Here is a 7,359-nt window from a genome sequence, read left to right on the forward strand (position 1 = left end):
GTTGAACAACACTTTTTGAACAACAATATTTTTCATAAGAGCTTTTTAATTATTTTCCACCTTTTCATTAATCTTTAAAGGAGCTATAGGCCTATACCTGTTTTGTGTGAACTCGAACCGTGAGTGAGAAGAATGATTTAGTTTGAACTCTAAGCCCCGCCTCCAAATGTCCCCCCTCGACAGGCACTCTGATAGTGCGTGTCCATTTGTCCTTGAAAGTCGGAATTCTCGACGCCCGGGTCGGAAAATTCAACTGGAACCACCCCCTAAAGGCGATATTATGAGTCGGAAAGTTGGTGCAACAGGATGATACCAGACATCAGCATTCATGATCTGCTACTTGCGGCAACATTGAGTAAAACGTTGACTGTTTGTAGCGGCTCTCTATAATTCATGTAACATTTAGTCAGCCTTTTAGCGTTCATCAGACAGGATATTTCAACTGTGTTTGTACAAAATGCCTGTGTATAACAGCGCTATTGTCATTGTTATTGTTTTAACAACTGTACATGCGTCCATGTTTTTTTCTACTGTCCGACAGAGGGAAACTGGAACGCAAAAAGGCGGAGATAATGTAAATGCGACTCATGAGTCCGACCTCTGAGGCAAAAGGAGCACACCATAAACATGCATCTACATTTGGTGCACTTTCTTTCATTTATTCTAGTTACAGAGAACCTTAGTCAAGAACTGGGCATATCTTAGCATACAGATTTAAGCAATGTCTCCAAGTTCCATGTTCCTGATGGTCATGTCAATAATAAATGAATAATAAGAAGAAGAATTTTTAAAACTAGGCATAAAATGAAAGTTTGTTGCATTAAAACTACTCGCAGCAACTATAAAAGCAACTTTGGCCCATGTCACCCAGTCACATGCTAAAAACAAAAAATAATAAGTTCATAGATGTCAGCTGGGAGGTCTCATACTATGATTTTCTTTAACTTTGAAAAAAAAAATTTTGAATTTTTTTTTCTTCTTATAGTCCTCCCTGCGCTCTTTCTGCTTCTTTTTCAGCACGTCCTTTAATAATTTCTTTCCTCTATGAGTGTGGCCTTCTTCTTGTTCACACTTCCTCCAGAGTCAATTGAATTAAGGTTACTGTCCTGGTAATTATGTTTTCCACATAGAATTATTATTATTATTATTATTATTATTATTATTATTATTATTATTATTATTATTATTATTATTATTATTATTATTATCATCATCATCACCATCATTATCATTATTATTATTATGCCATAGACTGGCGACTTGTCCAGTGTGTACCCCACCTCTCAGGTGGGGTACACACAGCTGGAGATAGGCACCAGCACCCCTCGTGACCCCACAAGGGATAGAAGTGTTAGAAAATGGATGGATTATTATTATTATTATTATTATTATTATTATTATTATTATTATTATTATTACTATTGTTGTTGTTTTAAGCCAACATTGTTTCATGTAGTTCACAGACTACTGCAGGATCCTTTCAGTTTACAGATTTTGGAGGTCACAGGTTGGAGCCTCACAACAACTCAATAGGGGAAGTTAACCCATTTATGGGCTGCTTTATCGAATGGAGAATAGGTGGGAAAGTCTCATGCTCATTTGCACAGGACATGTTCATTTTATTATTGTCTCCAGTGAGCAAAGCGATAAAGACGTGAAGTGTGTCACACACTTGGTTTGAATCTCAAGAGGCTGCTGTGAGTGCGTTTGTGTTGTTTACAGTCTGTTCAGCAACTGAACTGATGATCTCAACTTCAACGTCAGAAGAAACAGGCTGAGGTAAATGTAGCAGCCCTAAATAACAATGAGCTGAGTTAATTAATATGAATGACAGCTCTTAGTTAATAGTTCAGCGTGTGGGGCGCTGAGATTCTCCTTTACAGTAGAATGTGCAAGATTATACCATCTGTTGTGAGAAAGCACAGCCGTGTCTCCTCCACACTCAGCTGCTGTTGCCTGCAAACAGATTACCGGCTGCCATTATTTTTCATCATAACAGATGCTAAAAAGTGCCAGAAGAAGTTAAGCAATCACAACACAGTGCAGCGCTGAAAACAATGTGTAGGCATGTAAGGAAACTGGTGTTTCAAGGGAAATGAAAGGCACTGTGATGAAAGAAAGGACTACCCTTAACTCTAGAAATGTGTTGTGATAAACTGAAAACAATGAAAGAATGAATAAACTCTGACGTCTGTTGTTTCGGTCAGTAGGTGGCGATGTTTCCCCATTCTACGTCTGGTGTGCAAAGGTAATGGAAGCAAAGAGAATTTGGCTTTGACTGGCAAACTGGCTGTAGAGGTGGGGTTCTTTGAGAGCTTAAAGTTTATAGAAAATGAGAGAACGTTTTAGTTTTTACATGAAAAGTCTTAAAGTAAATTAACATTTTATAGAAGCGCCATAGACTTTTCTGTTTGAAAGTCTCTTGTGCCATTTGTCGAACTCCACAGTCAATAATTTCACTATTATTGGACAGAAAATGTGCTCATGTCAATGCAGGCCTACAGAACATTTTTTATGACCATTTCTGATAGGCCATTGTGTGTAAAGATCGAAAATCCACAACAACTGCTATTTAATAACGAGAACATGTTCCTCATTCGGGAGAACGTTTGTAGGGTCTCATTCCCTGAGTATAACAGTTTTCATTTTTTACCAGCTGTGGCATCGTGGAGGACGAACACTAACGAAACGTTACATTAACCAGTCATGTTGTGATATCTGTTGTGAGGAAAATGACTTCATGTTTGCACGTGGCAAAGACCACACAGCAACACTTTGGGGATTTCTTTTTTCTAAATAACTTCTCATTTGTAATGTTTAAATCCGTTCATAATGCAGTGTAATGGTGGACTCAAACACAGGGAGAAGGATGCTGATCAGGATCATACAATAAATCATTTAATTGTAAAAGCAACAAACAAACATAAAAACAAGTGTGATATGTCAAACAATGCATGACATCAAATACAAAAAATATAACATGAAATAGAGTGCTGTCCGGCACCATATTTGTCCCCTATAGTCTCCCTATAAGCTGGAGATGACACAAAGGAAGCAATGGAAAAATAGTTCCAACTATTGCTGACAGATAAGTTATATTTTTTCTGATCTGGTGCTCAAATATCCTCCTTTTTTTAATATCGCCCTTGCTAACTGCCCACATTGCCCTTATCATAACCACCATGCAGCACTGTTTTTAGATAAGGGTCTACCCTTGTGTGTCTTTTGCATTTTCTCATATTTCCAACAATTCCTCCAAAATCAAAGCGGAGTTTATCTGGACTTCTCTTTGCGTAACATGGTGTCTATGCGAGAACAGTAGTTTTCTTTGAGCGACAGCTCCTCAGACGTCCCCAAAAAAGATGCACGCACTGTGGACAAGAGTGAAGGGCGTGCGTTCCACTTTGTTTTTACAGTATGTGTCAAAATGGGAACCAGACATTGAAGACAATAGGGCCGTTGTGCTGAGGAAACATCTTGGCTCCAAAGCAGCTATTAGTCACCACATCTCTGCAAATCAAAACCTCTGGGTAAACATTGTGGGAGCATTGATGATTGTGAATTAAATTTGCATCTTCACTTGGAATTATTTTAAACAGTAAAGAAAGGTTCTCAGTAGTGGGGGGGGGACTTTAATTTGCTTGTATAAGAGATTATCTGTGGTACATTAAACTATACATTAACATATTAACTTTCTTGTTTTTGTACAGATATTGTAAAGAATTGATGAAGATGTATTTTATAGATGTCTTTATGCACAGATATCTGTTATTTAATACTATAAAGGGATTGCAGCCGTCATTTAACTGAATATTAGTCGAAAAATGTGCTATACCAAAATTTTAAGTAAGCATTAAAAAAGTATAGGTATACTTGTTGCAGAAAAATCGCATTTGCATGGTTGCTTTCATCTTGTACCAGCACAGGAATGTTCCCTAACAAACATGACTGTGTTGCAAAGTACATTTCCACGTTAGGTTGAAATGTTAATGTAAAACTATAAACTTCCACGGCTATGATAAAAATGTATTTTTTTTATGACATTAGATGCATGCAATCCCTTCTGACATTTCCTTTAAAAGGAAGATGAAGTAACTGGTAGCTTGTTTGTCTTTTAAGTTCACTTTAGGGTGATATACAAGTTTCCTCCTGTTTATATTAAATGAATATGTTGTCTGTGGGATTGTTTCATTGTTGATTAGCTCTTCCCCAGGGGGGAACTGTTGATAGCAACGAGAAAGATAAAATATAGCCAGCCTAAGCCTTTAATCTTATTGAAGTTTTTCGGCCTACGGGGCGAACACATAGAAAGCAGATTAATGTAAGCGAAACAGAAACCTGGCATGTGGTTAACACAGTGCTGAGGGAACTGAATTATATCTTTTGGCAAAATGACTAATATCCCATGCAGGTTTTCCAGTGTGTGTTATTTACTTCGATCTGCAGTCTGCTGTAGATCCAGCCACAGTCTATAATAGTGGGATCCTACACAGTGACTGCTGTAGAAAAGCATGTAGGTCATCCATCACACTGCTCACTTAGGGGCTGACTTTCATTATCAGATATTGAAACTGGCTCATTGGCAGTCTGGGAGTCCTCATCCTGGAGTTTCGTATGGGATCTTTGCAACTGTGAGTGCATTTCAGTTCGGGGACCTGAGGAATTGGGACTGTGTGGCTTTAACAATTCAGTGATAAAAGAAAGAGGTTCACCATGTGGGGCCTTGAAATTTAAAGTCAGGATTTTTTAATGGCTTCTAAAATGAACAGGTAACCAGTGAATATAAATACAGTATATTAGCACAGGTCTTATGTTTTTAACCAGCGTGTAATTACTTTACACATTACGTGTCAGCCCCATCACTGCAACTGCATGGGAGTAATGTTGTCGTTAAAACATCAATCCATGGTACCATCCTCCACACAACTTAAACCTAGAGCTGTAGTTGTGTTCATTCGTGTGGCTTAGTCAATGTCATGCAGGGAGGAGAGTTTGTGGAGAGTTATCAAATCATTCAATAAAGCATGCTGTGGATGTCAACGGAAAGGACATATGAAAGGTTCAGGAATGAAAGGGTCGTGAATTATGGGCCCCATGACAAAAAATCTAAATCATCCCAAAAGCTCATAAGTATATATAAAATTATCTTTTTGGGGGCCCTTGGAATTGTCCTAACTCCCCTCCCCCCAATACGGTTCCCCTGCAGGTACATATCTGATAAGGCTAAAAATGTTCACTCTATCCTGTGATGTGTTACCGATAAGTGACCACACATCAATTTCTTTGTCGACAAATTGATCCATTTTCTGTTTACAACAGCTGGACATTGTACCGTGTTGTTGCAGACGACACATCTTCACCTCACGCATGGCATCATGGTCATCCGCTAAGCCGGACAGCTCCATAACTAAAGCCAACAATTAGATCGGCACAGAGGATCATTGGCGCTGACCTACCCTCCATCCAGGACTTGTACATTTCTGTGGTTCAGGAAGAAGGCCGACAACATCTCTGCAGACCACACGCCTCCTGCACACAAAGTCTTTAGACTTTTACCAGCATGTCCGCGCCACAGAGTGCTATTTACAAAAAAACAGCCGCCACAGAGACAGTTTCTTCCCCCCTGGCTGTCGCTCTGAGGAACACTTAACAACTAGAGAGCCAAGATCGATACTATGCATATTTACACCAATCCAACCATGTGTTCCTCTTTTGTAAAAACATGTATGAATATAAATAGTTATAAAAAAATCTATTCCTCCTTTTATTCAGTTGTACTAAAAATGTCTTCAATGAGAGCAAAGGGGAACCAATGTTAAATTCCTGCCTTGTGTGCACTAAATTGATGATGAAAGCTGATTCAGTATGCCACTTCCTGTTGTTAAAGGCCTGCTCCCAAAGGCTTTGTCTCAAAATAGTGCAGTTTAGGATTAGGTTTCTGCTTTAAAAAATACTATAGAGGAGCTAATTGACATTTTTATGTTAGTACTGTTAGATTTGTTTGGTTTTGTGAGAATAATATAATTATTTAAATGGATCTTTTATAACCTATTACTGAGAGACTGGGTTTCTGTTGAATTGATTTGGATTAGTCTCTAAGTGTCAGCTTTGACCTTGCCTATTTCAGCTAACTGGTAAACCAAATAGTTCTTCATTCGAAGAAAAAGCTTACCAATAAAGCCTCCTTCATGTGACATGGAGGAGCTCTCAGGGTTGCATGACATTGACTGATCATCTCCATCTCCCGCTAAGTCAATGGAAAACGGCTTGCGGTATAATCTGTTTTGATCAAATTGCCCGTTCTCAGGGGTAACTGAACAGCCTCGCCGAACTCAATCACTGCGGCAACACTGGAAAAACACAAGCTGTTTTGTTGGTGGTAGGCGCAGTGGTAAGAGAAGTCTTATATTGTTGCTGCTGAGGGGGAACAATTTTCACGGGCAGGAAAGACTGCAAAATTAGAAAGTTGAATTTGTTATTCAAAGAAAAGCACAATCACAATACAAATCTGAAGACGCTTCTGTTGTTTTTGTGTGGCTCTTGACAGTTTTAAGCTATCAGCAATTATTTGTTCTTGTTCTGTGTCTTCTTTTTGTGCAAGCGTTTCTGGAAGGAATTGTATTTTTATATAGCTCATACACCCAGCAGAGGGTGCTTAGCACCAGTTGCCAAGAATCAAGAAGAATCAAACGTCTTTATTGTCGTTGTGCAAACACAATGACGTTTTTGGTGAGACACTGGCTAAGAATAAAATATAACACGCGGACACAAATCAAAGACCTCCATGGAATGACGGAGCATTCCTAGAGGAGACCCTCAAAAATGCAAAAGCATATGACATCTGTAATAGCTTAGAAATAAAATGACCAAATCATTTTTCTTTTCAGTTTTTTTTTTTTTTTTTGGTGAGTTGATAAAAATGTAAATAATAAAGTTAAATGGGCAGATGATATTGCATCATATCGATTGCAGACTTGTGAATTTAATTTAATGTAAATCGTATAATAAAAGGCTTTGTGATATCGTCAAATATTGTATCATCATCCAGACAAATCGATATAACATCATATCGTGTTGAAGCTTGTGATTTACACTCATGGTAAACAGTTTTCATGCTGCTGTATTTTCCTGATTCGTGAATTTTAACATCTCACACAAAGAAGCAGCCTGGCTGAGGTGTTGTCTTTATTCCCCTCAAATGTTGTTCAGTCTATCAGAGACTTCAAAGTCATGATAACATTCTGGGCTCTTTAAAATGGTTTAAGGCAGGGTAGCGTATGTAAACTTTTGGATCAAGAGAAAGTTTTAAAGACTGTTGTATAAATCCTCTCTTGTTCCTGCATTGAGCAAATATATATA

Source organism: Fundulus heteroclitus, chromosome 18 (genome assembly GCF_011125445.2).
Source record: "Fundulus heteroclitus isolate FHET01 chromosome 18, MU-UCD_Fhet_4.1, whole genome shotgun sequence".
Classification (NCBI taxonomy): domain Eukaryota; kingdom Metazoa; phylum Chordata; class Actinopteri; order Cyprinodontiformes; family Fundulidae; genus Fundulus; species Fundulus heteroclitus.